The sequence below is a fragment of the Nomascus leucogenys genome, chromosome 1a, assembly GCF_006542625.1.
Source record: "Nomascus leucogenys isolate Asia chromosome 1a, Asia_NLE_v1, whole genome shotgun sequence".
Lineage (NCBI taxonomy): Eukaryota > Metazoa > Chordata > Mammalia > Primates > Hylobatidae > Nomascus > Nomascus leucogenys.
In genome coordinates, this window is record NC_044381.1 from 45,924,820 (window position 1) to 45,946,682 (window position 21,863).

The 21,863-nt window shown below is 40.2% G+C and overlaps 1 pseudogene; it reads left to right on the top strand.

Annotated features, from left to right (window-relative positions):
- Window positions 1-9,717: 9,717 nt before the first annotated feature.
- LOC100605851 lies at window positions 9,718-10,711 on the top strand (annotated as a pseudogene).
- The last annotated feature ends 11,152 nt before the right edge of the window (window positions 10,712-21,863 follow it).

Below are 21,863 nucleotides of genomic sequence, written 5' to 3' on the forward strand. Positions count from 1 at the left end.
AGAATCTACATACTGAATGTTGCAAAAATGCTGACAAAAAAAAAACAAAAGAAGAGCTAGTTAAATGCAGAGACATACTGTGTTCATGGATTGGAAGACTCAACATAGTAAAGATGTCAATTCTCCACAAACTGATTTGAGGATATAACAAAATGCCTATCAAAATCTCAGCAGTTTTTCTTTTTTTTCTCCCTCCCTTCCTTCCTTCCTTCCTTTCTTTCCTTCTTCTTTCTTTCTCTTTCTTTCCGTTTCTTTCTTTTCTTTTCTTTTCTTTTGCTTTCTTTTCTTTTCTTGATGGAGTCTTGCTCTGTTGCCCAGGCTGGACTGCAATGGCACAATCTCAGATCACTGCAATCTCTGCCTGCCGGGTTCAAGCAATTCTCATGCCTCAGCCTCCCGAGTAGCTGGGATTACAGGCGCCTGCTACCACACCTGGCTAATTTTTGTAATTTTATTAGAGACAGGGGTTTCACCATGTTGGCCAGGCTGGTCTCAAACTCCTGACCTCAAGTGATCCACCTGCCTCGGCCTCCCAAAGTGCTGAGATTACTGGCGTGAGCCACCGTGCCCGGCCTCAGCAGTTTTTCATACTGAGGCAGGAGGCCAAGCTGGTCTTGAACTCCTAACCTCAAGTGATCTGCCTGCCTCAGCCTCCCAAAGTGCTGGGATTACAAGCGTGAACCACCATGCCTGGCCTCAGCAGTTTTTCATACTGAGGCAAGAGGACATAGAGAAGCAGATTCTAAATGTATATGGAAAGGCAAAGGTCCTAGAACAGCTAAAACACTTTGAAAAAGAACTAGAAAATGGAGCTGGGTGCAGTGGTGCATATCTGGAGTCCCAGCTACTCAGGAGGCTAAGGTGGGAGAATCAGTTGAGCCCAGTTCAAACATAGCCAGGCAACATAGCAAGACCCTGTCTCTAAATAAGTAAATAAATAAATCGAGTGGGAGAAATCACTCAACCTGATGTTTAGACTTACTATAGCTACAGCTGTTAAGACTGTGATACTGGTGAAGGTATAGACACATAGATTAACAGAACAGGATACAAAACCCACACAGGCATGCCCATCTGATTTTTCTTTATTTTTATTTTTATTATACTTTAAGTTTTAGAGTACATGTGCACAACGTGCAGGTTAGTTACATATGTATACATGTGTCATGTTGGTGTGCTGCACCCATCAACTCATCATTTAACATTAGTTATAGCTCCTAATGCTATCCCTCCCCTCTCCCCACCCCACAACAGGCCCCGGTGTGTGATGTTCCCCTTCCTATGTCCATGTGTTCTCATTGTTCAATTCCCACCTATGAGTGAGAACATGCCATGTTTGGTTTTTTGTCCTTGCGATAGTTTGCTGAGAATGATGGTTTCCAGCTTCATCCATGTCCCTACAAAGGACATGAACTCCTCATTTTTTATGGCTGCATAGTATTCCATGGTGTATACATGCCACATTTTCTTAATCCAGTCTATCATTGTTGGACATTTGGCTTGGTTCCAAGTCTTTGCTATTGTGATTTTTCATAAAGTGCAAAAAATAATTAAATGGAGGAAGGATCACCTTTCAACAAATGATGCTGAAACAATGGGACACCCACAGGAAAACGAATGGACCCAAACCTCACATCTTATATAAACATTCACTGAAAATGGGTCACAGACATAAATGTGAAAGGTAAAATTATAAAGCCTTTAGGAAAAATAAATAGGAGAAATCATCTGGATTTAGGGTTAGCTAAAGAATTCCTGGACTTAGCTAAAGAATTCTTGGACTTGGCTCCCAAAGCACAATACATAAAAGGGAAAATTATAAATGGGACATCATCAAAATTTTAAAATTTTGCTCTGTAAAAGCATAAAAAAAAATGCAATTAGAAAATTGGCAAGGCTGGGTGCCGTGGCTCACATCTATAATCCCAGAGCTTTGGGAGGCTGAGGCGGGAGGATCACTTGAGCCCAGGAGTTTGAGACCAGCCTGGGCAACATAGTGAGATGCCGTCTCCACAGGAAAAAAAAAATTTAATCAGTGGGGCATGGAGGCACACACCTGTGGTCCCATCTACTCAGGAGGTTGAGGTGAGAGGATCAGTTGAGCCTGGGAGGTCAAAGCTGCAGTGAGCCCTGCCACTGCACTTCAGCCTGAGTGACACAGTGAGATGAAAGAAAAGAAAGAAAAGGAAGGAAAGAAGGAAAGGAGGGAGGGAAGGAGGAAGGAAGGAAAGGAAGGAAGGAAGGGAGGAAGGAAGGAGCGAATGAAAGAAAGAGGAAGAAAGGGAGAGAGAAAGAGAAAAGAGAAAAGAGAAAGAAAGTGAAAATAAAGAAATTGGGCAAAAGGCAATGAATAGACATTTTTCCAATGGCCTATGTGTCTGGCAAATAAGCACATGAAAAAATGTTAATCACTCTCCTTTAGGCAAATTAAGACCATGCTGACATATCACCAGACACCTATTAGGACAGCTTTAAAAAGCAGTGATCCATCAAATGCTGGGGAGATTGCAGAAAAACTGGATCTCTCATATTAGTATGAATGTAAAACGGTACAGCCACTCTGGAACATAGCTTGATAGTTTCTTTTCAAACTAAGAAATGCACATAAGATACGATCAGTAATTTCACCACTGGTCCTGTATCCCAGAGAAGTGAAAGCCTATGTCCACAACAAAATACATACACACAGGTTTATAGCAGCTTTATTTGCAGTAGCCCAAAACTGGAAATAATCCTGATGTCCTTCAGTAGACGAATGGTTAAAAAAGGTGTGGGAATTTCCACACCACAGACTATTACTCACCAATAAAAAGGAATTCAGGGCCTGGGGTGATGGTTCACGCCTGTAATCCCAGCACTTTGGGAGGCTGAAGCAGGTGGATCATGAGGTTAGGAGTTTGAGACCAGCCTGGCCGATACGGTAAAACCCCATCTCTACTAAAAAATACAAAAATTAGCCAGGCATGGTGATGCACACCTGTAGTCCCAGCTACTCAGGAGGCTGAGGCAGGAGAAATCGCTTGAACCCAGGAGGCATAGGTTGCAGTGAGCCAAGATCACACCACTGCACTCCAGCCTGGGCAACAGAGTGAGACCCTGTCTCAACAACAACAAAAAAAAAAAAGACAAAGGAATCAGCTACAGATATGGCAACAACTTGGATGCATCTCAAGGGAACTATGCAGAATGAAAAAAGCCAGTCTCGAAGGTCACATACAGTATGATTCCATTTATAAATAATCTTGTAATAGTGACATTATAGAGATGGAGAGTGGATTACTGGTTGCCAGGGGTTAGAGATGGGAGGCAAGGAGGGCAGACCTCTTATGTCTTTTCCCCCTAGCTGCTCTGAGCCCACATGAGCACTTTCTCTTAATTCCCCAAGACAGGTCTAACTTCACAGCACACGAATGGTGTGCTGATGTTTTCCGGGGGAAGGACAGGAGAATCCGTATTGCACACTACAGTTAAGGAAGCCTCATCGCAATTCCTCTCATTGGCTCCGTGTTTCTTCCCATAGTTCCATCAGTTTTCTCACCTCTTTTCTCCTCCTTACCTCCACCCAGCATAAACTCTAAAATCCACATCATTGCCCATGGACACATGGGAAGTCAATTCTTGCCTGTACTTTTCACACCCTACTCAGCAAAACAAAAGCGTGTAGCTTCTAAATGACTGCCATTTATGATTTCAGGCATACCTGGGTAGCAGGTAAGGATCATGCTTATTCGGGGTTGTTGGGGAGGTCTCAGTGCATCTACTTATTATGATTATTATTACATGAATATATCCCCTTCTAGCCCATTTGCATCTTGAGTGCAGGGACTCTCTTATTCAACTTTTTATCACTCTCTCTTTTAAAAATCTCAAGTGCGGCCGGGCGCGGTGGCTCACGCTTGTAATCCCAGCACTTTGGGAGGCCGAGGTGGGTGGATCACGAGGTCAGGAGATCGAGACCATGGTGAAACCCCGTCTCCACTAAAAATACAAAAAAATTAGCCGGGCGTGGTGGCGGGCGCCTGTAGTCCCAGCTACTCGGAGAGGCTGAGGCAGGAGAATGGCGTGAACCCGGGAGGCGGAGCTTGCAGTGAGCCGAGATTGCGCCACTGCACTCCAGCCTGGGCGACAGAGCGAGACTCCGTCTCAAAAAAAAAAAAAAAAAAAAAAAAAAAGTAAAAATCTCAAGTGCTTAGCACAGTGCCTGAAAATAGAAGTTTAAAATATTTGCCATGGGAACAAATAATTAAGTGAATGAACACTATAAGGCACCTGTGACTTATCTTCTTTCTTTCCTTCCTTCCTTCTCTCCTTCCTTTTTTCTTTCTTTTCCCCCTTTCTTCATTTCTCCTTTTCTTTTGACTTTGGTCTAACATATTGTTTCAGTGCCTAAAAGATGTTGACCAACTACAGCCCACTTTGCCTGTTTTTATAAATAAAATTTTATTGAAACATAGTGACATTCATTCATTTATGTATTGTCTATGGTGTGTTCATACAATAGAAGAGTTGAATAGCTGTGATGGACAGTAGAGTCCACGAGACCCAAAATATTTACTATCAAGTCTTCTACAGAAAAACTTTGCCAACCCCTGCTTTTCAGGGATTGGTTGATGAGAAATTTTATATTCCATTCCTGAGTGATAACTCAAGTACAAAACTCATTATCTCATAAAGATATTTTACATTATTTTCCCTACTGTGCCCAGAATATCAGTCATTCATATAATTTAAGAGGAATCTTCCACATCGTCTATTCTGTCTCCTTTGTCTGCAGCTGAGGAAAATAAAGTCTGTATGGAAAGACTTTCATGAAACCTTCCCCAAAATCATCTTACCTGCTTTACATGTGGTCCAACTTCAAGAAGCCGGCATGAATTAGTCTTATTAGTAATTCCAAAAACTAAATTCGGGGCAAAATTTCTACCCATGCATTTGGATGGAACATTTGTACTCAATGGGAAAGCTAAGGCACAATCCAAACAAGTCGTAATTTGCCTCTGAACATTCTTGCCTCCAGAACACACGATGGCTTCCTACTCCAAAGGGAAGCAAAGGACCAGTAATGCTTCCTTGCCCCACCATTACTTTTATATTTTATTATTTCTAATCAATAAGATTCTATTAGTAATTTTTTAAAAGTTTTAGATACGAGAAGTAGTTTTATCAAATGCAGCCTGTGATGCTTCTGCAGCATACATTTTATTAATGGACGTTACTTTTAGGTCAGTTTTAGGTTTATAGGAAGATGAGCAGGAAGTAAATATAGCCCCCTCTTTCCACCCCACCCTAACTAGCAGTTTCCCCTATTGTTAACATCTTGCTTTGGGATGGTACATTTGTTTCCATTGATGAACCAATATTGATGCATTACTATTAACTGAAGTCCATCATTAACATTAGGGTTCACTCTTGTGTTGTTCATTCGACAACCAAACACATAATACCGTGTGTCATCATTATAATACCATATAGAATAGTTTCACTGCCTTCAAAATCCCATGTGCTCTACTGTATTCATCCCTCTCCTCTTCCTCCTGTGCTTCCCAAATCCCTTTATATCATTGATGTATAGTTTTGCCTCTTCCAAAATGTCATATAGTCGAAACCATACATTACATAGCCTTTTCACATTGGCTTCTTTCACTTAACAATATGCATTCGTGTGCAGGTTGTGTAGACATAAGTTTTCAACTCATAGCGTAAATACCAAGGAGTGTGGTTGCCTGATGTATGGGAAGAATATGTTTAACTTTGTAAAAACACTGCCAAATTTTCTCCTAAAGTAGCTAGGCCATTTTGCTTTCCCACTAGCAGTGAATGAGGGTACCTGTTACTCTGCATCTTTACTGGCATTTGGTATCATCAGTATTTTAGATTTTAGTTATTCTAATAGGGGTCTCCTTATTGCTTGAATTTCTGTTTCTCTGATGTGTTGCACTGCATTTGCATCACTATAAAGAAATATCTGAAGCTGGCAATTTATAAAGAAAAGAGGTTTAATTGGCTCATGGTTCTACATGCTACACAGTAAGCATGGCACTAGTACCTGCCCCTGTTAGGGCCTCAGGAAGTTTACAGTCATGGTGAAAGGAGAAGGAGGAACAGGGGCACCACATGGTGAGAGCGGGAGCAGAAGAGAGAGTGGGGAGGTGCCACACTCTTTAAACAACCAGATCTCACATGAACAGAGTGAGAACTCACTCATTATTGTGAGGACAGCACCAAGCCATTCATGAAGGATCCTCCCCCATGACCCAAACACCCCCAACTAGGCCCCACCATCAGCATTAGGGATTACAGGGATTACATTTCAACATGAGATTTGGAGAGGACAAGCATCCAAGCTATATCATCTAATAGCATATAATGTTGAGCATATTTTCCTATGCTTGCTTTTAAGCTGTATATCTTCTTTGGCGAGGTGTCTGTTCAGATGGTTTGTCAACTTAATTGGGCTGTTTTTTTCTATTGCGAATTTTTAAAGAGTTCTTTGCATATTTTGGATACACGTCCTTTACCAATAGTGTTTTACAAATATTTTCTCCTAGTCTGTGACTTGTCTTTTAATTGTCTTAACAGTATCTTTCACAGATAAGAAGATTCTAATTTTTTTTTTTTTTTGAGACAGAGTCTTCCTCTGTTGCCAGGCTGGAGTACAGTGGCACAATCTTGGCTCACTGCAACCTCTGCCTCCTGGATTCAAGTGATTCTCCTGCCTCAGCCGCCTGTGTAGTTGGGACTACAGGCGCGTGTCACCACGCCCAGGTAATTTTTGTATTTTTAGTAGAGACGGGCTTTCGCCATGTTGGCCAGGATGGTCTCAATCTCCTGACCTTATGATCTGCCCAGCTTGGCTTCCCAAAATGCTGAGATTACAGGCGTGAGCCACCGCACCCAGCCCAGAAGATTCTAATTTTAATGAAGTCCCACTTACCACTTTTTTTTTTTTTTTTTTTTTTTTTTTTTTTTTTTGTGGATCATGTTGTTAGCATCATATCTTAAAACTCATTATCAAAACCAAGGTCATCTAGATTTTTCCTCATGTTATCTTTTACATGTTTTATAGTTTTGTGTTTTACATTTAGATCTATGATTTATTTTTTTCGAACTAACTTCTGTGAGAGGTGTAACATCTGTGTCTAGATTCTTTCCTTTTCTTTTTCATAAGGAACTCCAGTTCCAGCACCATTTGTTAAAAAGACTATCTTTTCCCTTTCTCCATTGAATTGGTTTTGATCTGTCTATTCTTTCACCAATGCCACACTATTTTGATTATTGTAGCTTCATAGAAAGACTTGAAGTCAAGAAGAGTACGACTTCTTTGTTCTTCTTCAATATTGTTTCAACTATTGCATCTTTTTGCCTTTTCATGTAAACCTTAGAATCAGTTTGCAGATGTCCACAAGGTAGCTTTCTAGGATTGCACTGAATCTATGGATCAAATTGGAATGAACTGACACATAACAAGATTGAGTCTTCTTATCCATTAACATAGTTTGTCTTTCCATTCATTTAGATCTCCTTTGATTTATTTCATCAGAGATTTGTAGTTTTTCTCACATACCTTTTTTACTTCTTTTGTTAGCATAATACATATTTCTCCCTCTCTCTCTTTTGGTAATAATATTAATGGTGTTGTATTTTGATTTCAAATTCCAATTGTTCATGGCTGGTATATAGGAAAGGAATTTACTTTTGGGTATTAAGCTTGTATCCTGCAACCTTGCTATAATCTAGAACTAATTAGTTCTAGATTTGTTTGTTTCTTTGTTTGTTTTCTCAGTTCTTTGGGATTTTCTACATAGACAATCATGTCATCTGTGAACAAAGACAATTTTATTTTCTCCTTCACAATTAATGTACTTTTTATTTCCTTTTTTGTCTTATTGTCTACAGTGTATTTTCAAAGCAATATATAACTACAAATATGATTACAGATAACAAGGTGCATCTTTTAAGCCAAGGTCTATAGTATTTTAATTATAAGTTTTAAATGCATTTTCTAAACACTAGATAAAGTTCTTAAAAAACACGGGATTTCTTTCAATGTATTTCCATAGTCTATCACAGAGTCTGTACATGGTAAGCACTCAATGAGTATGTAGTGGGAATGAATGTACGACGTAATTTTAAAACTTAACATCTATGTCTGGGGTTTAAGCAGAAAATAGAATTCACATCAGATGCTTCAAATGAAGAGACTTTAACACAGTGGACTCTCAACCATGACTGCCATTAGAATCAAAATTCCCCCTGTCTGAGAGTGAGACATGGGCTTCTCAGTCATTCCAATGGCCAGCAGTAGTTAAAAATCAGTAATAAAAGGGCTACTTGTAGACGTGTAGACAAAATTAAGAAAGTCAAAAAGGGATGTTGAGGCACTTGCTTTATAAATGAAGAAACTGAGGCCGGGCGCGGTGGCTCACGCTTGTAATCCCAGCACTTTGGAAGGCCGAGGTGGGCGGATCAGGAGGTCAGGAGATCAAGACCACGGTGAAACCCTGTCTCTACTAAAAATACAAAAAATTAGCCGGGCGTGGTGGCGGGCGCCTGTAGTCCCAGCTACTTGGAGAGGCTGAGGCAGGAGAATGGCGTGAACCTGGGAGGCGGAGCTTGCAGTGAGCCGAGATTGCGCCACTGCACTCCAGCCTGGGAGACAGAGTGAGACTCCGTCTCAAAAAAAAATAAAATAAAATAAAATAAAAAATAAATAAATAAATAAATGAAGAAACTGAAGCTGAGTGAGGAAAAGTAACTAGCTGAAGGTCATAAAGGTAGTTCATGGCTGAGATGGGCTTCAATCCCAGGGATGTCTAATTCTATACTCCATGCTGCCTTCCAAATGAGTTTTTCTCTGGAACAAAATGTAATATTTGACCAAGCCCGAAGTAAAAAAACACTTTCAAAGTAAGCACAAGATGCTCCTTTACTTAAAACCACATCAAATAGATTAAGATCAAAGTTTCCCTTGTGTTCTCAAAAGAATTAGCGCCTGAAATAAAACCCATCTAGTTTTTGTGACTAATATAAGACATGTGATGCTGTCTCCTTTTCTCTCCATCTTGCAATAAAATCATGTCTGGATTTTTCTGGAAAGAGAATGATGAAATGTCAGAATGACAGATATATCTGCTAATGTGTGGTCTAGGAGACGGGACCCCTGGCAGGGAGTGGGTTAGGAGGGCAGAGAAGATGTTGACCTCTGATTAGAGCAAATGCCCAGACCTGGATTTCAAAAGCTCTTTCCTTTCCAGTGTTGCCATGCATAGCATCCTAGCTTTACCTCTGAACTAAGAACTTCATGCAAATATATTTTCAATTCATCTGCCACTTATTGTTGACTAGATTATAAACCACTTAAAGCTTCTGAGACCAGCAGGTACCTCTTAAAATGAAGTGATCTCCTGGTTTTGTGTAACACGCATTTGTCTTTAAAATGCTTTATATTTTTTATGAATTTCTCCCTCATATAACCTAATTCACAACTCCATTCTATTTGGTACACCTTGCATGTCCGTAGACTATTCATGCTGAAGCCTCTTCTCACTACAAAATGAAAGATAAAATGAAATGATTCTCAGGAAGGTGCTCAGCTTAAACTGAAGCAAGTTCAGTGGATGCCAGTGGCACCCTGATCTGAAGAAACATCTCAGGGTCTGTGGCACTTGCACGTCAAAGGAAGGTGTGAGCCCAAAGGTCTGGACCCAGCTTATAGAAATGGGATGCCAGTCATCAAATACTGTAGAAGGAAGCAGAACTGAGAGAGAGAGAGAGAAAAAAAGCACTGTAGACGATCCTCATGGAGGAGTTCTTCAGATAGTAGAATATACAGGTGAAAGAAAGAAGGAAGGAAATCAAGATCCAAGTCAAAATCTTGGTCCAGAGGTCTTCAGCCTCGTTCGCATTCTTATGATAGAAGATGCAGGCATCAACCAAGGAGTAGCTCTCATGGCTCTAGAAGGAAACTAACTCGAAGTTGTTCAAGGGATCGAAAGAAATCCTATGGAGTTAAGAGGTCTAGGTCAAAAAGCAGAATAAGAAGATCTAGGTCAAGGCCTTGTCCACGTTCTCACAGTCGGAGCAGTGAAAGGTCCAGCCACAGAAGAATGCATAGTTGGTCTCGGGATAAAGAACAACATAAAGGCAGAGATAAAGAGAAAAGGGGAAGGATTAAGGGAAGGATTACATAACATCAAACATGGGGAATCTGGAAACATCAAAGCTGGATTAAACCATCTGCCACCGGCTGAAGAGGCCAAAGCCAGAATACAGCTGGTTCTTGAAGCTGCTGCAAAAGCTGATGAAGCATTGAAAGCCAAAGAAAGAAATGAGGAAGAAGCAAAGAGAAGAAAGGAGGAAGATCAAGCCACCCTGGTAGAACAAGTGAAAAAAGTAAAAGAAATGGAAGCTGTTGAAAGTGATTCCTTTGTTCAGCAGACATTCAGATCAATTAAGAAGTCAAAAAGTTAGTGGAATCTAGTGAAGCGAAACATGCAACTTCGACATCAGGACCAACATTAGCAGGTGTTGATCCACCCAGTACTGAAAACGAAATACAACTGAGCAGCATCCCTACTTCTATCAAATACCAAGATGACAATTCCCTGGCCCATCCAAATTTATTTATAAAGAAAGCTGGTGCTTAGCAAAAATGATTCAGAGGCTAATTGCTCTCTGACAAGAAAGACTAATGGGCAGTCCTGTGGCCTAAGTAATATACATATGGTTGGATTGGATGGCCAGCAGAAACATTGGAAATGTAGGTTTTTAAATACCAATATTAACTTTTTGCCCTTAAAAAGAATTCAGCTGATTATATAAAAAGGTAATCTCATTTCATTCTTCTTTCATGTAGGCTTGACTATTTGTTGATTTGAATCAACATGCTTGTTTTTAAGCTGTATATTTTAAACTGTAATATTGTGAAAATTAAAACATAAAATTTAAGAATTCATGAAAATGTTACACTGTTAATAAAGCTAATCATAGATTTTTTAAAAAGATTATCTGGGTGTGGCACGTGCTCTGCAGTAGACTGCAGTTTCCAGAGCCCTTGCTTTTCAGGGGAACCCAACCCATTATGCTCAGCATCAGCACATATTCTTTTTCTCAGCTCTTGAAGGCTAGTTATTTAATGTTGTTTGATTTGTGATAAATTAACTCACCTTTTCACCCCGGAGAGAAAGCTTGTCCTAATAAAATGCTTACTTAGTGTCTCATAGTCTCTGCCATTTTAAGGGATCTCACAGTATTTCATATTCTCTCTCTCTCTCTCTATATATATATATGTGTGTGTGTGTATTTAATTTTGACAAATTAAAAATTATAGGGAGATACAGAGAATAAAGATACAGAGAATAATGTCATAAATACTTTTGTACTTATTACACAGAAAAACAAATCTAGACATTTTATTTCAGACACATTTATCAAAGAACATAAAAACATTGGAGAGAACATTGAAATCTCTATTTTTAATTTTCTAAGCCTCATTCCCCTACATCAATCCCCAGAAGCTGCCACTACTCTGAATTTGATTTTTTTAGCCTTATTTTGTTTGCAAAATATTATTTTGCACGGTTTAGTATTTATACCATTAATTCAATTAAAATTTACATAAATGGTATCACACCTTATGTTTCATTCTGAAACATTTTTATCCGTTTTATTTCTGTAAAATGTATGCATGTTGATACATATGGTTCTGGATCATTTCTCTTATTTACTGTAATATTCTACTATATGACTGTAATTTATTCATCTGTTTCTTCTTTTAGACATTTTTGGATGTCCCTGGGGCCTTTCCCTCTTATGAATAGCACTGCTGCTATGAACACATTTTTGTACACATCTTTTGGTACACATGTGCAAGTCTTTTTCCAGGTGTTCTCTCGGTCATAAGGAAAGGATGTTTCTAACTCCTCTATAAGTTGCCAAACTACTCTTCTGAGTAGTTCTTCCACTAGCAAAATGAGAATTTCTGCTTTTTCATATTCCAGTCATCATTTGATACACTAAATTCCTTTAAAATACTTTGCTAGTCTTATGAGTTTGAATGGATCTCCTCTTGTTTCATTTTGTATTTCCCCAACTATTAGTGAGGTTTAGTGTCTATTCAATTATTGAGCCATGAGTTTTCTTCTTTTAAGATTAAAATGTCTGTTTTGTCCGTTGGACTGCTTTTGTCCAAGTGATGTGTAAGAATTCTTCAGATCTTTTTATACCAAGCTTTTGCTTATTGTTGATGTTCCAGATCTATTTCCCGATATTGTGTCCAGAGTTGGTTCCTTTCGGTGGGTTCGTGATCTCACTGACTTCAAGAATGAAGCCGCGGACCTTCGTGGTGAGTGTTACAACTCTTAAAGGTGGCACTGACCCAAAGAGAGAGCAGCGGCAAAATTTATTGTGAAGAGCAAAAGAACAAACAGTCCAGAGTGTGGGGACCTGATTGCAGCTGCTGGCTGGGGTGGCCAGCTTTTATTCCCTTATTTTCCACACCCATGTCCTGATGATTGATTGGTCCATTTTACAGGGTGATGATTGGTCCATTTTACAGGGTGATGATTGGTCCATTTTACAAACCTTTAGCTAGCTACAGAGCACTGATCAGTGCGTTTTTACAGAGCACTGATTGGTGCATTTTACAAACTTCTAGCTAGCTACAGAAAAGTTCTCCAAGTCCCCACTCAACCCAGGAAGTCCTGCTCACTTCACCTCTCAATATGTCTCCTATATTTAGTTTGTCTAGCGTGTCCTCTGTAGTACTCAATTTTTTAACTGTGATTAAGTCAAATGTATCAATTTTTAATTTATCAGCTAATTAATTTTCATGTAGTCAGATTTTCTCATGAGTTAATCAGTCATTTTAAAGAATCATCTTTCATTTTGGTTTGCCTGCTTGGTTTGTTGGTTTCTCTTTCTTTGATTTCTGTTCTTATATTTACTAATCCTTTCCTCTCCTTATTTCAGCAGACTCTATTTTTATTTTCTAGCTTTGACTACTACCTTCATCTTAGTCTTTCAACAAATTCATTTTAATTCACTTTGTCTGCATTTTTCATATTTTGAAGTATACAGTACTTTTAGTGACAACAGTTCTAGAGATTTTCCTTCTTAAACCATGGTACACTTAAAATTTTTAAGTTTAAATAAAATAATTTATATACATACTAGAAAAGGAAAACGGAAGTTATCTTCCATTTCTCCTGTCCCTCTGTTCCCTCCCCAGATGAGGGCAACCAGATTATTAGAGCGCCAACTTGGGTTACTTAAACTTTATGTTATGTAAGATGAGAAAAATTGGTGTTTATTTGAAATGATACATATTATTTACTTTTCTGTTACATAAATGCTATCATTTAAACAAAATGAAATGATGAATTTATTATTTAAACAAAAACAATAGAACTAGTTAACAGTGGCAATTAGTAGGCCTGATTAAACAAAAAATATGTGTGAGGAAAATGTAACAATATTTTCATAATTTTTTAATTCTCTGACATCAACTTATTTTACTCTTTATTACATTTAATAAATTTTGTAGGTCATATAATTGTGTATTCTCAAGATACATGTGAATGTTTTAACAAGGAGAATGTACAATAGGACTAACTAAAGAGAGATTACCTATATTTAGTTGAAAACAACAATGACATCTTTTTTCTGTACCATGAGACAGTGGGATATTTTTACTCTTTCTGTTTCATTTTTCTTAATACTTCCCTGGACTGCTGTACTCTTAAGTCACATCAGTCACCTCACTCGCTCATCACTCAATGCCCCATCGCAGGGAACCCCAAGTTGTGGGTGCCAACATCAGTGGGCAGTGGCCATGGTAGCAGGGGATCTATGCTGTACTCAGCCCCTATTTTTTAGGATGCCCTATGGGTTTTGTACTTTTCCCTCAACTTTCCTCACCCATCATGAAAAACTGAGACGTCTTGTATCCTAGGACTGAGGATTTTTCCGGAGTGTGGGACTGACAGTCCTGAGCGAGCCTGGGCACCTGGCCACCCCAGCAAAGTAGTAATTTTAGCTCTCTTAGCTGGTTCTCTTGGTCTTAGTCTCCATATGGCTAAATAACATACTTATATTGCTATTTCTTGATTATTCTATCTCAGATATCATTTACTGTGTTTTAGTATGAAAATGAGGATTTGACTTTCTTTCCAAATCCTTTTTTCTTAGCTCCAGTGTATTTCTTTTTGTTGTTTTACACATTCACTTTTTTTGGAGAAAACCATGCAGTGGCTTCCCAAGAAGTGTTGCATGTGAGGGGAGTTTTTTTAAAAAATAAGTGTCTGTGCATCGACTCCCACCCCCCACCCCATCGTTTCCCATCTGGAAAAAGCACACAGAATTGTTTCCAGATAACTCTAAAACAATGGCTTTACAAAGAAAAAGAGTCTTATCCCAAAAACACACTCTTTTCACTTATCCCCAAAGGAGACTAACCATAAAAAGTTTTCAAAACTGAATCAAGATGTCAACACCTTCATTTTTAAGAAGGACTCTAAGGTACCTATGCTGCCAAAATGCCTGCACCATCCTCTCGCTCCATTTCCACATTTGCAGGGGCTTTGCTGCATTCTTAGGACAAGATCTTTTCAAGGCAACTCTTATTAAAATGTGTTAGCTATTTCCTTATAGAGCATCAAGATAAGAAAGGCTGATAATATTATTAACTATGCCCCTGCTTTGATGTGGTTATGGGAAATTGAGCAGCTCAGCTTTCCTCGTCACTGGCACTAACCTTTCACACCAGGATTTCCTGCAGTTTAAGGGTGAGAGACTGGCTTGGGGAATGGCGATGTCTTATAGCAAGCCTCACTTGCTTTTTACACGTGGTTCCTACAGACTACTCAATTTTGTCCAAAATTTAATGCTCACCTTTCTTTACAGTGCCATCTGCTGCTGCCTCTGACTACTGCATTTTCCCCCGTTTGCTTAGTCCACACCGTGTAGTAAAAGATGGGAAAGAGAAAGCCATCCACTCATTAAAGTAATTGGTTTGGCATATACTAAGCATCAGGCACTTTTTTTTCAGACACTACAGAAATATGTCGACACAGGCAAAATGTTGTATTTTCTGTACCCTATAGTGTCACTTAATAATAGGTACATTAGGCTGGGCACGGTGGTTCACGCCTATAATCCCAACACTTTGGGAGGCCGAGGTGGGTAGATCACCTGAGGTCAGGGGTTCAAGACCAGCCTGGCCAACATGGCTAAACCCCGTCTCTACTAAAAATACAAAAATTAGCTGGGCATGGTGGCTCATACCTGTAATCCTAGCTACTCAGGAGGCTGAGGCAGAAGAATCACTTGAACCCGGGAGGCAGAGGTTGCAGTGAGCCGAGATTGCGCCACTGCACTCCAGCCGGAGATAAAACGAAACTCTGTCTGAAAAATAAATAAATAAAATGATAGGTACAATAAGTAACATCGCGGAGTGATATCAAAGAAAAATTTAACAGATAAAATGCAAAGAGACTGATGGGGTGCTGTTTTATACAGGGTGGTCATGAAAGACCTTTCTGCTAGCTATTTCTGAATGTAGTGTTGGCATTGAGCCATGTAGATGTCTGGGAGAAAATTTTCAGGCCTAGGATCAGCAAATGTGGAGATCTAGGAGGATCATTCAGCAGAGGGAACAGCAAATACAAAGGTCCTGAAGTAGAAGCACCTGGGGCATTTTCCAGGCTGTAGGAGGAGGTGGTGCCCGAAAGCAGAGTGAAGGAGTGAGGCGTTGCTGATGGGGGCTGAAGTGGAAGCCATGACCAGGTCATGGAACATTATGTTGGCCATAGTGAGGACCCCGAATTTTTCTAGGTATGATGGGAAGCTACTGGGCAGTTTTGAGCAGAAGAGTATCACAATCACATTCAGATTTTGAAAGAATTGCTCTGTTATGCAAATAGCCAAGAGCAGAAGAATAGACAATGATGCCATCCTGAGGGCTAGCAATGGAGGTGAAGGGAAGAGATTCTGGGTTTTGGATATATGTGAAGAGAACGCTGAAAGGATTTGGGAGCAGGTTAAATATTGAGTGTGAAACAAACACAGATGTCAATGATGATGCAGAGTTTTGGCCTGAGCAGTAGCATGAATGGCGGTGCCACTTTCTGAGACTGAGAATCCTGCTGGAAAGCAGGGGACAAGAACAAGAGTCTGGTTTTGGATGTCGATTTACTTTTGCATTTCAAACCCACATTGTATTCTAGGGAAAAATCCCACTTGGTCATGATGTGTAATCCTTTTAATGTGCTGTTGAATTCAGTTTGCTGGTATTTTGTTGATGATTTTTGCATCAATACTCATTAAAGATATTGGTCTGCAGTTTTCTTGTAGTATCTTTGGCTTTGGTATAAGGGTAGTGCTGTACTCATAAAATGAGTTTGGGAGTGTTCTCTCCCTCCTCTTTAATTTTTTGAAAGAGTTTTAGGAAGATTGGTATTAATTCTTCCTTAAATATTTGGTAGAATTCTCCAGTGAAGTCACCTGGTCCTGGGCTTTTCTTTGTTGAGAGGTTTTTGATTATTGATTCAATCTCCTTACTAGTTTAAGGTCTCTTTAGATTTTCTATTTCTTTATGATTCAGACTTGGTAGATTGCGTGTTTGTAAGCTACTAAGATTATCCATTTTGTTGGTTTATAATTATTCATAGTAGTCTCTCATAATTGTTTTTATTTCTGTGGCATTAATTGTAGTGTCTCCTCTTTCATGTCTGATTTTAATTATTTAAGCCTTTTCTCTTTTTTTCTTAGTCTAAGGATTTGCCAGTTTTGATGATTTTTCAAAAAACCAATTTGTAATTTTATTGAGTTTTTTTTTATTTTCTCTTCTATGTATTATTTATTTATCTTATTAATTTTTTATTGAGGTGGAATTTGGCTCTTGTTGCCCAGGCTGGAGTGCAATGGCACAATCTCAGCTCACTGCAACTTCTGCCTCCCGAGTTCAAGCGATTCTCCCACCTCAGCCTCTGGAGTAGCTGGGATTACAGGCGCCTGCTGCCACACCCAGCTAATTTTTGTATTTATAGTAGAGACGGGGTTTCACCATGTTGGCCAGGCTGTTCTCAAACTCCTGGCCCCAGTTATAAGGCGTGGTGGTGCGTGCATGTAATCCCAGCTACTTGGGAGGCTGAGGCAGGAGAATCGCTTGAACCCTAGAGGCAGAGGTTGCAGTGAGCCAAGACCATGCCACTGCACTCCAGCCTGGGCGACAGACTCCATCTTAAAAAAAAACAAAAAAAAAAAAAAAAAAACAAAACAAAACAAAACAAAACAAAACCACTCTTCCACATAAAATATCTCCCTGGGTTACAGACCACTACAAAGATGACTACAGATCTCTCTTGTTGTGTATCTGTATGGAGAATACAGAAAAAAGCATCCTTCTCATCAGCTTCCATTGGGAGCCATGTTACAAACTACTGCGGTTTCTGTGTGTGCATGTGTACATTTCTGTAAAATTCCTCTATATCAGTCTTTTCCACACTATGCACTGAAAAACACCAATGTCAGAAACAACCCAAAAATCTACCAACCCAAATATCTACTAAAATGGATAAACTGACTAGAGTATGTTGATACAATAAAATACCACTGAGCAATAAAAATTATCAACTACCGATACATACAACAACACTGATAAATCTCAAAAACATTGTGTATTATGAGGCCAGGTGTGGTGGCTTACACCTGTAATCTCAACACTTTGGGAAGCTGAGGTAAGAGGATCGCTTGAGCCTAGGAGTTTGAGACCTGCCCGGGCAACAAAGTGAGACCCTGTTTCTATAAAAAAAAAATTTTTTTTAATTGGGCGGGGTGCGGTGGCTCACGCCTGTAATCCCAGCAATTTGGGAGGCCGAGGCGGGCAGATCACCTAAGGTCAGGAGTTCAAGACAACCCTGGCCAACATGGTAAAACCCCATCTCTGCTAAAAATACAAAAATTAGCAGGGTGTGGTAGTGCGCACCTGTTAATTCCAGCTACTTGGGAGGCTGAGGCAGGAGAATCACTTGAACCCGGGAGACAGAGGTTGCAGTGAGCCGAGATTGTGCCATTGCACTCTAGCCTGGGCGACAGAGCAAGATTCTGTCTCAAAACAAAACAAAACAAAACACCACAAGCATATTAGAAAGTAAGATCACCCTGCTGGTGCAGACTGAAAGCAACAAGTGTGTTTCTTATAAAAGTCACTGAGAGACAACGTCCACATGGGATGATGCGAAGATTAACTACATGCAATGATACTAAATTTGTGACCTCAAAAGCATGACTAGACAGAAGAATAATGACAATACCTCTATTTCTACCTAGATGATAGGAGATCAAGAACTGGTATTAAAATTATTCCTCAGAATAACACAATAAAGGTAGATTTGATTGGCAGGTGGGAGATATCAAGAGGGACACTCTGGTGGGGATCCCAGATGTGTGAAAACTCCAGAGAGCAGACCCAGCACCATTCTTGCTGCACCTGCCCCCAGAACATAAGCTCCACTTGGAATAGGCACTGACTCTGCTGAGGGTTGGGATGAAAATGTCTTTAATTGTGCCTTACCTGCTTCATATAAATAAACTTGTTAATGGGCCAGTAGAAGGCCAGGATTTCTATGCTGGGTTTTTCTGTTTCTTTCCCTGCCCCCCTCTCTCTGTTGTCTCCATCCTACTTTAGCCCTGCCTGAATACACACATTCCTTTCTAGGATTTATTTGTAAACTGCTAATATTATGCCACCCGCAATAAACCAATGCTGAAACAAAAGCAGCGTATATAAAAAACAAATTAATAAATTGTCTGACATGCCCTAACTTCCAAACCATGAAAAGTAAAGATGCAGCTAAATAACATCAATGCTGCCGGGCACTGAGCAAGGAAAGGTGTCCACGCAAGCTAAATACAAGGCTATCCTCATAAAGTGAAGCTTGAACTACCCTGAAATATCATCTCTAACTATATAGACACTGGATTTAGGAATATCCAGGTAGGATCAAGGGGTATAAATCATGTGTAGGAGAAACAATGGTTAGGCCTAAAATAAGATTGTCACTCAGAAGCTGAAGTCACAACACACATTTGCATCTTGTCAGAATGATCAACACCAGTGAAAGGGAAATGGTCTGGGAGTACTTTAGGCAAAGGGGCCCACAAGTTGCAGTATGGATTTTTCAGTGTTTCAGCCACGTGCACAGTGGCCAACTTGAGGTCCACATATGGGAGTGACGGCCACATCAGCCATAATAGGACACAGCTCTCGGCTTCCAATTCATAGATGCTTCTTGAGGCTGCCATCTGGGAAGATGCCTTTAATGTGTCTCATGCACCCCTCTCCTCCACCGCAGCACAGCCTCCTCGGAATAACGGACTTCCCATATTGAGGGCAGAGAATGTGCAACCAGCAGAACTGTGCTTCTGGTCAGCTATTCACTCCAAATTTAAAAAATTAGGACCAGGCGTGGTGGCTCATACCTGTAATCCCAGCACTTTGGAAGGCCAACATAGGTGGATCACCTGAGGTCAGGAGTTCAAGACCAGCCTGACCAATATGGTGAAACCCTATGTCAACTAAAAATACAAAAATTATCCAGACATGGTGGCAGGTGCCTGTAGTCCCAGCTACTCAGGAGGCTGAGACAGGAAAATCACTTGAACTCAGGAGGTGGAGGTTGCAGTGAGCCAAGATCATGCCACTGCATTCCAGCCTGGGTGACAGAGCGAGACTCCATCGAAAAAAAAAAAAAAAAAAAAAAATTTCGTGTTTGGGGTCTCTTGAGAGTTTGGTTAACTTGAATTTATAGCTATGGATCTATGGAAAATAACTGTGGACACTAGGTGGTAGAGACCTCGCTAAGGTGGCAATGTTGGGAGAAAGCTCCCTGGCCAGCAGACACCTTCCCTGACATCACAGTGAGGTCAAAGCTTCAACACTGATGCTTGTTCAAAATGGACTGGCGAGTCTGGGATCAACCCACCAGCAACACACCAAAGGCCTACTCTGCATGTCGTTTTCCACTGGAAAACATTTTCTCCAAAGAGAAAATTCCTTGGATGTTTTTGTCTCATCTTTATATAAAACTTTTTCTCAATCAAACAACAGACATTTCATGAAAGTCTCAGCACTTCCTTTTTTTTTTTTTTTTTTTTTTCTGAGACAGAGTCTCGCTCTGTTATCCAGGCTGGAGTGCAGTGGCATGATCTCGGCTCACTGCAACTTCCGCCTCCTGGGTTCAAGAAATTCTCCTTCCTCAGCCTCCCGAGTAGCTGGGATACAGACGTGCGCCACCATGCCTGGCTAATTTTTTGTATTTTTAGTAGACACAGGGTTTCACCATGCTGACTAGGCTAGTCTCGAACTCCTAACTTCATGATCTGCTTGCCTTGGCCTCCCAAAGTGCTGGGATTACAGGCGTGAGCCAACGTGCCTGGCAGAAAGTCTCAGTACTTTCAACAAGAAAAAAAATGTAATTTAATTTTGGCCACAAAATTTCTTTTTTGACCCAAAGTTACACAACATGAAAGTTCTGCCAGACATTTTGGGTTGGGCCAGCCTATCTAAAAGTTGGCATCTCACTGGGGATTTTGATCCCTGTTCTTGAGCATCTTGACAACTGTACAACTCTCGTGATGTGGAAGCCACTTCTTGTGAGAAGAGGACTCTTAGCTTAGATCTCACAGTGGTGATTTTCTAGCTGATGGGAAGATATGCAGCAGGCCAGTCTTGATATAGGTGTGGTGAGAACAACAGGCTGGGCAAGGGGTTAATGTCCACAGATGAGCAAGCTGGGACAGTCACATATCTGCAAGGAAGGGGCAGGTTTGTGGGCCCAGGATGAACATCTTTCTGAGGGAAGCGTTAGCCTCGGTGCAGTGGTTAACAGCTCCAAAGCTATCACAGCTGACAGCTTACTTCATGACCCTGCATCTAGACTTCTGCCTCTCCTCAGCAGGAATGGGAGAATGGGAGAGATTGTGCTGCACTAGCTACCTGTCTCCTGGGGTTCAAATTTGAAGACAAACATCTCCTTCAGAATTACAAACCAAAAAGGAAACATTTATTAGAACATGAAGACCCCCATTCCCTTTGATAAAGTTGCCATATATTTTATTGAAAATTATCAAAATTATAGTTTAATTCATTTCAAGTTGCTAGTAGCAATATCACAAGATACTTGGCATGAATGAACACATGTAATGAGCGCAGTCATCTCATAGCTCTATCAAGATAAGCTGTGGTGTCAGTCACAACACAGGAGCAAAGAGCTTGCTCAAATAATGATCAGAGCTCTTGCCACTTCCCAGCGCTCTGTGTGTCTACAAATCTTCTTTTTTTCATTAAATTTTTAACATTTTGTACAAAACAGTTATTCCAGGCACTTTTCTTTCAAAATGATTTCATTGCCCATTTCCTTCTTTTAAAATATGTCAAACTGGGGGCCGGACATTGTGGTTCATGTCTGTAATCTCTGCACTTTGGGAGGCAGAGACAGGCCGATCGCTTGAGCTCAGGGGTTCGAGACCAGCCTGGGCAACATGGCAAAGCTCCGTCTTCACTAAAAATACAAAAAATTAGCCTGGCATGGTGGTTTGTGCCTGTTGTCCCAACTACTCGGGAGGCTGAGGTGAGAGAATCAATCACCTACGCTCAGGAGGTGGAGGCTGCAGTGAACTGACATCACGCCACTGCACTCCAGCCTGGGCAACCAGAGTGAGAAAAAAAAATTATATATATATATAATATATATATATATATATATACCAAACTGAGAAACTACAGCTCTCTCATTCCTTAAGTTGTAATGCTGAGTGTTTTATTAGAAAATTTGGTTACGTTAAGGGAAAAATAATCCCACTAG